This window comes from Xiphophorus couchianus, chromosome 3 (genome assembly GCF_001444195.1).
Source record: "Xiphophorus couchianus chromosome 3, X_couchianus-1.0, whole genome shotgun sequence".
Classification (NCBI taxonomy): Eukaryota; Metazoa; Chordata; class Actinopteri; order Cyprinodontiformes; family Poeciliidae; genus Xiphophorus; species Xiphophorus couchianus.
Window position 1 is genome coordinate 6,300,070 of NC_040230.1, and position 10,334 is coordinate 6,310,403.

General features: G+C 39.0%; 1 long non-coding RNA gene across 2 annotated transcripts; it reads left to right on the forward strand.

The window, feature by feature from the left end:
• Positions 1-244: 244 nt before the first annotated feature.
• LOC114141509 (uncharacterized) lies at positions 245-4,806 on the forward strand. 2 transcript variants are annotated; one of them, XR_003594863.1, is made up of 3 exons: positions 245-553; positions 1,463-1,572; positions 4,511-4,806. It is a non-coding gene; the product is annotated as an uncharacterized LOC114141509 (long non-coding RNA). The 2 variants fall into 2 exon arrangements; XR_003594864.1 differs by lacking the exon at positions 4,511-4,806 and adding an exon at positions 1,733-2,051.
• The last annotated feature ends 5,528 nt before the right edge of the window (positions 4,807-10,334 follow it).

The following is a 10,334-nucleotide window of genomic DNA, read 5'->3' on the forward strand; positions in this document are numbered from 1 at the left end:
TTGTGACGTCAGCGCGGCAGGTGCAAAGAGCCCATTGTGCTTCGTTAATGGACCTTACCAAGCTCCGCCCACAACCGACCCACGTGACCGCAAGTCTCACAAGCAAAGCCTCGCGGCGCGTTGTTTCTATGTAAACATGACTCGATTACTGCATCATTTCTACCGGATTTTCACAATATATCAGTTGCTACAATGGACAGAGGAATTAACAAGTTCATGTCATCATCTGCAGGCACGTGCAGAGGGGGGGGGGGGGCTGGGGGGGCTTGAGCACCTGCCCTTTTTGCTCCTTGCCCTAAAGTGCCCTTTTGGTCCAATTTTTTTTTTTTTTTTAAAGTTAATTTCCCAAGCCCTCCTCTGATATGTACTAAAATTATTATTTTTTGTTGTTGTTGTTTTTATTTAAAGAAAAACAACATAATAAGCCCTTCGGGTCACCTTGTTACCTTTGACCTTTTGTCCGTGACGCATGACGCAGCTGCCTCCCGCTCAGTCAGTGAGACTGCGCAGTAGCTTACTGCGGAGCTCAACGTGGAGGAGGAAGGAAGGAAAAGTAAGGAAAAACTGTTCTTATCTATCGATTCAGTATTTTATCATACAGACATTAGGCTGTTGTTGTTGTCCTATTAGCTAGCTGTTAGCTAACGAGTTTGGTAGCAAAGCAAGATAACTAAAAAGCTTCTTCCCTGTATCGCTAATGATAGCGGTCATTCTTCATTATTGCTGATGGGGCCACATCAACGATCCAAAACCGATCATCTCTCTATAATGAATATATGTCCGATTATCTAATTTCCTTTGCTGCATAATGTATATTAATTGCATTTATTCTGGCATTAGGTTAATGTATCTTGAAGGGGAATAGAATTTACAAAACTGCTTGAATTATAATGATTTATTTTTTTTAAACAAAAAGTTTTATTTTAATTTTTTTAATTAAATAACTAAATTTTGTCTTGTTAACTTAAAAAGTTCTTTGCAAAACAAACTTTTATTTGCACACATCAGAATTCTTTTGTTGCAATTTTCGGCCCTGCCCACGACGTCATGTGAGAAGCAAGCAAAACTTTGAATCACAAACAAAAACTTACAATAGCAAGAAAAGATTTATGACATGAGCAAATAAGTTTGTTCACAAATAATTTTTCTCACTTTGAGACATAAATCTCTGATTTTAATTTAAAAAAAAAATTTTAAGCAAAACTTTTGTTTAAAAATTGTTTCAATTCAAAATGTATTGATCACAATTGTATTTTATTTAATTGAGGTTATTATTATATTTTTAATAGAATAATTGTGAAACATATTGAGCTCCACAGCAGAGGCCTCCTTTTCTCTGAAATTAATATTATGTTGTGCTAAGGTACTGAAAAACATATTGGTTTAAACACAAAGGTAAATAATTGGTAGTGTGGTTAATACAGTGTTCTTATCATAATTCATTATGTTTTGCTTTTTTCAGTTCAAAGATGCCACGTAAAGAAAGACGGCAGAAACAAAAAAGAAAAGAATTGATAGATGCAGCAAAAGGTAGTGGATTGTTGACCGACTGGGTCAGAACGAGTACTGCAGGTACGAACAAAAAAAAAAAAATGTTCTTAACATTATCAACATGTAACTTTTGGTAGTAAACAATATATTTAATATTACAGGGCATCTGTTGTGTTTTTCTTATGCTAAGATGTACTAAATTTAGGTGTAGAATAATGATTAGTTTGTTTCTTGCTCCCAGATGGACAGAAGGAAAGTGATAGATCAGAGGAGGAGACAAAAATGCAGTCAACAACACAGGAAGACAGGCAAGGAGAGGGACAACAGTCAGAAATAAACACTATGGATGAAAATGCAGAGCAACAAGTCAGAGAGAAGCCATTCATATTTTTAATGGACCTTCCACACCCAAATGACCCAGCACATGTCTTGCAATTCAACATAAAATATGATGAAGCATTTATCCAAAATTGTGTAAACCAAGGACCATGCCAACCAGAGCTGTCATTTCCTAAAAATGAAGAAGGAAGGTCTTTTCAGAATAAATGGTATAAGAGTAACCCATGGCTGGAGTATTCTCCCAGTTTAAATTCCATGTTTTGTTTTAGCTGTCGTGTTTTTTTGAATGAAGAAAAGCACATGTTCCGCAAATCATGGAAGACAATAGGATTAAACAGATGGAACAAAGCATTACAGAAAATTAAAGAGCACAGTGGATCAGAGTCCCATATGTGTGCTATGGTAAAGTGGAACACTTTTCAGAAAAAATCCCTGGAGGCAGTTTTGGAAACAGGTAACCTTCAATCACAAGCTGCAAAAGACAAAGAAAAGCAGAGGAACAGAGAAATTTTATCTCGGTTGATTTCCATTACACTTTATCTGGCAAGACAGGGCATGTCATTTAGAGGAGATGATGAGACTTCAGGAAGCCTAAATCGAGGCAACTTTTTAGAGCTTGTCGAGTTATTCGGCAAGTATGATAGTGTCATTAAATTGCACCTTGATAGATTGAAAGAAACACTGGACAGTAACAAAAGACCACTGGTCTCACTACTATCAAACAGAACACAAAATGACATAATAAAAGCATTAGGTATAGCAGTAAGACATGCAATCAAAACTGAAATAGAAGAAAGTGAGCTGTATTCCATTCTTATTGACGAAACCACAGATGTTTCACACATGGAACAAGTGTCATTTGTGGTCAGATACGTGCACAATATGCAGATTAAGGAGCGATTTATTCAGGTGTGCAACATTCAGTCCACAAGTGGAGAAGCCCTTGAAAATCTGGTTCTGGACGTACTGAAGGAAAACAATCTAAAAATGGATAACATCAGAGGTCAGGGATACGATGGAGCAGCTAACATGAGAGGACACTACAAGGGACTTCAGGCAAGAATTCTCAGGCACAATCCCGAGGCTTTGTATGTCCACTGTCAGGCACACTGTCTTAATTTGGTGTTAGTTGAAAGTGCCAAATCAAATATATGTTTTGTCACATTTTTCAACTTGGTTGAAAAACTTTACGCTTTCATTGGGAACTCATCAAAAAGACATACTGCATTTATTGAGGTTCAGAAAGGAATGCAACCACATCAGCGCCCAGTTGAACTGCAAAAGTTGTCTGACACTCGTTGGGCCTGCCGAGAAAGAGTCCTGAAGTCTCTCAAGAAGGTCCTTCCAGCTGTTATGAAGTTCTTAGAGAATATGACTCAGGAAGGCCCCCCTGATCCATCAGCAGGTGACGCAGCAATCCTTTTGAAGAACATCAATTTTGAATTCTTCTTATGTCTGGAAATTACTTGCCCCATCTTCCAAGTAACTGCAGTTGCATCAGATGCGTTACAGCAGAAAGATATGGACCTGGCTGCAGCCTACAAAATTGTTGAAGGGGTACTACAGACACTGGAGCATTGCAGATCAGAAGAAGAATTTGAGGAAATGTATAAGAAAGCCACAGAAAAGGCTGCAGCTGTGGGGCTTGACCCCACTGAAGAAGTCAGTGGACACAGAAGGAAGAGGAAAGTGCCAGCAAAGTTTACTGCGGTTGGTACAGGCGCTTCTGATGACCATGTTTTCCATACCTTGAAGGAGTCCTACTGTGCACAGGTATATTATGTTTTTGTAGACTCCATTACACAAGAGCTTCAGAAACGGTTTAAGGGAGTAGATAATGCTACCTGAGAAATATTAAATGCCCTCCACTGCCTTACTGTCCCAGAAAACTGGACCAATGCAACAGTTCCTCCATAAGCACTTCAAGCTCTAAAGATGCTCTGCCAGTTTTATGAAATTGATGACCAAGAAAAATTGAAGACAGAGCTGAAGGTTTTTCACAATTCATATTTGGAGTTTTCATCTTACAGTGTGTCATCAATGCTGTCTGTCATCAAAGAAAACAATGCTGATCTGGTTTTTCCCAACCTGACTGGACTATTGAAAACATACGCCACCTTACCAGTGTCTACAGCAACCGTTGAGCGTTCCTTCTCAAAACTGAAGCTAGTGAAAACAAAACTACGCAGCTTATGCAAGGAGGATAGGTTGTCAGACCTTCTTTTGCTGGCAATTGAGAAGGATGTGCCAATCATTCAGGTTATTGACATTTTTCGAGACATGACCAACAGAAAACTGCTGCTGTGAACAGAAGAGAACAAAAATAACAAAAATGCTTAAAAGTTGGAAGTTTGTTTTTAAACAGTTAAATCACCATGAAGGAAAATAAGATTTTGGATAATAATCTTAGATTCAGTTTGGGGGAAAAAAGAGACTGAAATAAATAAGAGACATCGGCCTCCACTCAACACAGAGAAGATGAGACAATGAAGAAAAAAAAGAGAAACTGAGAAGAAAAAAAGAAGAGGAAAGATTGAAGAAAATGTATATAGGTACTTACAAAATACACTAAGACACAAATAGAGATATAGGCATACATTTTGGTAGGCAGTAAGTCTCAGTAGGCTTTTCTCATGGTGACATGCATTAACAATTCAATTTGTGCTTTTTTTTTCTGCAGTTCCACGTTAAAGTTTGATGCAGCTCTGCTTTCCTGAATCTTCATTTCCAATGTAAGTGCAGCAAACAGGCAGCTCTTTTTTTTTTTTTTATAAATTACAGTACACTAAAAGGTTGTATTGTGCCCTTGTTTATATTTTTAATAGTGTAATTCTGTAAAGACAAAATATGTAAATCGGAGCTAAACCATCAGCTCTGATTTACATATTTTGCTAAATTGCGGGTTTGAATATTGCAATACTTTCCTATAACAAAATAGACCTGCAGAAAGAAATTACTAATAAAATATCTAACATATGCATAGTGTTATGCTCCATATAGAGTTTTTCCTTAGCTTATATTGTATGTCTCACAATTTTGTAATTTATCATTTTTATTAAGCTCTGAAAGCTGTGTGGTTTTGTTAATAGTCTTTCCTAGAATGCGGTTAGATGTGCCCTTTTTTTTTTTTGAGCACCTGCCCTTTCAGTGGTCTCTGCACGGGCCTGATCATCTGGGAGGAGGTTACTGGTTTCTCAGTCACAAGCTGGTTGCAAACCTGAGGCCAGCAGGTGTCAGTCAGTTATGGTAGATCTGAACTTTGGTTTGATGACGTCAATATGAGAAGCTACAGACTGATAGGAGGAACCAAAGAGCTCTGGAAAGGTAAAGGCAAATCTTCTGAAGTTGGGATATAATTAATTTAATTTCACATAATTATCGCGGTAGAAGCCATTTGTTTGTTAAAAATTTATGAAATATATTTGTTCTGTTTGATGTTTGTTGTGAATGACGTAAACTCACAAACGAACGAGGTAATTAGTCCAACGTTTAGAAACTACAGCGGCTGTAATGCGCCACAGCAAAGGTAAACAAAGGTAAAATAACCCGAACACGTGATCAACTCAAAACCACTCTTACCTTTTTACTCTCTCTCTCTGTAGTTTAAGCACACCTGTTACCGTGGCAACCGCCTGCGCCCCGCAAGACGAGCAAAGATTACGTTAAAAACATAACATTCAGTCCGTTATGATATCAAGTTTCCAGGCTTGATATTTATTTCTCGATTATTAATCAGCGCTTCCCTGAACACAGCGATGGTTGATTGACCAGCTGTACTTGGTGCTAACGTGGCTAACACGAGTAACAGTTTAGTCCAAAGCCTTTTCTGATAAAATAAAATCTTTAGTGTATGTCAGATACAGACACATTGCATATTGATCTGTTTAGCTAACGTAAGACTGTGTAGCAGACAGGCTTCAAGGTGTAGAAGTTGTATCAGTTCTGCCATTATGCTGTTCTTAGCTGACAGGAAGCTAAGTGTGTTTGTGAGACGGCATCAGCCAATGAAAAGCGGCCCCTGTGGTAAGGTCCATAATAATCAAACATACACAATGGACGTTTGCCAGAACAAATCAGACATTAAATCCTCTTAGCCAGTGATAAAATTAAGGCACTCTGACCTTATTCATTCACAAAAATACAAGGCATCTTTCGGCCCCAAACGCCGGGGCCCCGGGCTGCAGCCCCGGTAAACCTGTGCTAATATCCGGGCTTGACTGTTCTCTTGTGAAGACACGGCCCTCAGCTCCCTGTTGGAGGGAAGAAAACCATTCACCAACTGTCATTGGTTTTAGCTAAGTTAGCTTGACTTTGACAACCTTAATATGTAGATGTGCTGAGGAATGCGGCGTTCTGCGGTTCACTTGCAAGAAAACGGCGACCCACATATGAACTCTGACAGATCATCAGTAGAGCAGGTGTTTAACGTAGCTAATCAACCTCTGCTGTGTTAGCCATTTATTTAGAGTCAGATATAAAGATTGCAATGGATGAACGTGGATGTTGGACAGAATGGCGAAGCCGGAGGGAACCCATGCATACACGGGGAAACTCTGCCACCGTGCAGCCCTTGCTTTTTTATATATGTTGCCTCACATTACTACTGGTTAATGTGATGTTTATTTATGTGAAGTATCTCTGTCATGTTTGGTGGTGTAGTGGAGCCAACTGCAGCACTGAGAACAATTCGTTCAGCATGTCATGTTTTCATCATTAGCTGTAAGTGGAAAATCGACAGAATTTCTCTGAAATGTCTTGTATTGAATTCCTTTAAAGGCCATCATGTTTTTCCATAGTATGTTGTATGTTTAACATAGTATGTTGTGTGTATATATATATATATATATATATATATATATATAATGAACGGGGGAAGCCGGAGAACCCGGTGGGAACCCATGCATACACGTGGAAACTGCCACCTTGCAGCCCTTGCTTTTTTATAAACAGAAGTATAAAGGACTAAAACTACTGTAACTAATAAAAACTATAATAAAACAAAGCAAAATTTAATCAATTAATAACTAATAAAAATGACCAACTACACTCTAAAAATGAATTAAAACAAGTCACAAAACAATTTATTGATTGCAATAAATTGCAACCAATTACTGGTTGCATTTTTAGAGTCAGATATAAACACTGCAATGGATGAACGTGGATGTTGGACTGAATGGGGGAAGCTGGAGTACCCGGAGGGAACCCATGCATACACGGGGAAACTGCCACCGTTCAGCCCTCGCTTTTTTAAACAGACGAATACAAGAACTAAAACTTCCACCAAGCAATATTTAACTAAAAATAACTAATAGAAATAAGCAAATACTAGGGAGGCCCAGATTAGCTAACTCTCACCTCTCTTTTGAATAAAAAATATCAGAGGTCCATGTTGGGTGGTTTTCGCTTGTCTTTATACTGCCGCATAAATGATGGAGTGACGGCTTTTTTAAAACGCCTCCAAAGTGAAACCTCTTTTACTGGGCTATCGTCTTCGTCAGAGATGTTGTGCTGGTTTTGTCCGGGTTTTGACTGGCGCCTGGTTTCCAGTACGTCCATCTTGGTGTGTGTGACAATTGTTGGATGGACTGCTTTTGATTGCCGCCTGATTTTCTTTGCTGAAACAGATTGGCGATGGACTGTTTTCAACTTTGAGGTCTCTGGAAATTCTGTCTGTGTTTTGACAGAGGCCATTTTGTTCTTGCTTTCTCCTTGTGAGCTAATTTTCTTCAGCATGTTTTCCTGGCACTTGAGTTTAGCATTTAGCTGAAGATTGTTTTTGTGCATCTCATTTTGCAGTTTCATCAGATTTTTCTGTGCTGTATTTTGTCCCATTTCAGACTCCTCAGATCTGGCTTCACACTTTGCTGTCTTTGAGGTTCTGGGGACTTGGGCAAATTTGCTATTTCTGTCGAGTCTTCAAGCAGTCACATCTTTTCATAGAGGTGGAGCTGTGTCAAACAGCACTCATAATTATTTTCCAAGAAAGTTCTCCTTTCAATTCCCTCAGGTAGCGATGCAGTGGTTTTCCACAGTTCTTGAAGAAGATGGTGTAAATACTGTTGAAGGTCAACAATCAGTTTAAGTAAAGTTTGTGGCTCTTTTGGACAAGGGAGAAGCAAAGTGATGGGGATTTGAGTGTTGTTGTGACTTTGAGTTTTGTAGTCTGCAGCTTCGGAGGTTTGGTTGTCAGGGACCTCAGGGACGTTCTCTAACTGGACATTTTCGTGGGTTTGTTTGTGACAGACACCAGGGACATTCTGTTCTTCAACATTTCCTCGGGTTTGTTCGTCATTGACATTGTCCACTTGAACATTTTCTCCGGTTTGTTCGTGAGAGACATGAGGGATATTCTCTACCTGGATGTGTTCTGGTTCAGACACAATTAGAGACTGTAGTGTTTTGTTCATGTCCTCACAGGTCAATGGTTCTTTCTCCACCTGCTCATCCTCTGTCTCCGGTGTTTTAGACATGGATTCATTTTCAGTAACCAGTTGAGTAGAGAAGACAGTTTCCCTGGCACGAGCCTCCTTTTCTAAGGAGACTGCCAGATCATCTTGTTTTTTCAGAACACTACTATCACGTTTTTCATCCGCATTTTCAGTGGATGAAATCTTACAAACCGATGTTGGAGGGAAAACTTCTTCTAAGGTCTTCTTAACATCCTGAATAGATTGTTCCTCCTGTGTTTGAGCCACTGCCTCTTGTGTTTTAGGGATGGTTTCTGTTATGGTGATCAGTAAGGCTTCTTGCATTTCAGTGATTTCAACTGAAATATTTTGATCAATAGGAGCGCGTAGCTCCACCCAGACCTGCAATGGTAGCTGCTGCTTCTTCCTATTCTTCCTCTTCCTCTCAGGTGGTCTATTCTTTCCCTTTTCATCCACAGTCTCCTGTGTTGCAGCGATGGTTTCAATGATCAGTGAATCGTAAAGATTTCCAGTATTGTCATCAAAACTATGTTTATGTTCTTCAAAACACATCTTGAAGGGCACCTTTTTCTCACTGTGCCTCGTCGTCGGTGGCTCAACTTCTCTCACAACAGCATTGTTGGGTGTATCTATCTTAACGATAAGCTGGTTTGACGGCATCCTTCTTTCACAGTCAGAGATAAATCAGTTTTCTAGTAGATTCAAAAACTAATACTGCAATATTTCAAATAGTCAAGAAAAAATCAGTTTATTCAATACCATTTATACATAAGTAACATACATTATATTGTGAACTGTTTATTTCTTTAGCAGAATGACACGTTATGGTTTACAACAATCATCTTTGGTGTCAAGTGTGTTAGTTTCATAATTTTGGTGCTTTTTCACCTCTAATTTTCTCATTCTTAGCTTCCTAAAACTAGACTTGAATTGAAAACAAGGTGGACAGCAGAAGAAATACAAGGCCTAAAAAATACAATATCATTCAAACAGTAGCTGCAAAATCAGATAATCAAGAAAATCCAGCAAAGACCTCAGAGATGCATCTCCTACATGTAAAAACGTATTTGCTGAGTTACAAATTTTGAGGGTTTTTTGTCACATAAATACATCTATATGTATGTTACCTTTTAAAGAATATAGTTTATAAAAAATATAACAAATTATTTTAATCATTTAACTCTACGAATAACTTTGCAAGTCATAATAAACTATTTTATGTGGAAAATAAAATAGTTTTATTGGCATTGCCGTGGAAAATATTTGCTTAGTTACAATTTTCTTGTGCTTATTTAGTTACATAAATTATTCAGATGCTGAAACACCATAATATCATAACCTAACGTAAGACTGTGTAGCAGACAGGCTGCAAGGTGTAGAAGTTGTATCAGTGCTGCCATTATGCTGTAGTTAGCTAACGGGAAGCTAAGTGTGTTTGTGAGACGGCCACGCACGTGACCACGTAGAATGGGCATCAGCCAATGAAAAGCGGCCCCTGTGGTAAGGTCCATGTTGTAGTGGTTTCGTTGATGTTGTAGTGGTTTGCACCTCAGGGCCACCGTACCTTTCTGATCCGTTTTAGGGCCTCTTCTCACTTTAAATCCAAATAAGCTGCTGCTGGCCACACCCCCAACTCGACATTTACACTTACACTTAATATACTTGAAAATGGCTGCAAACAGATGCGCAGTTGTACAACCATACATCTTTGACAGTGAGTTATACCCAGAAGCAGAGAACGTGGAACCTCAGCAGATTCTGAATGCAAGTCAACAGACCCATGAACAAAAAAATCGTACCTTTTCCTGCAACCACTTAGCCTGGTCATTGTCTTCCTGTGCAATTCCGTGCCAATCAGCAAACAGAAGAAGGTGTGAACGTTTATGAGCTGTTGTGGTCTGCTAGTAGTTTTAGCAGTGGCAGCAGATAAAGTGAACGAAGCCATTCAGACCGACACTTCCACATACTGAATGACCATCAGCAGCCACCTCCGTCAGCTCGTCTCTTCTCTCTTTGCAGTAGAATGTGGTCGTTTACAGCGCAGGCAACTTCCGATGCGTTTCTTAGCGTTGAACT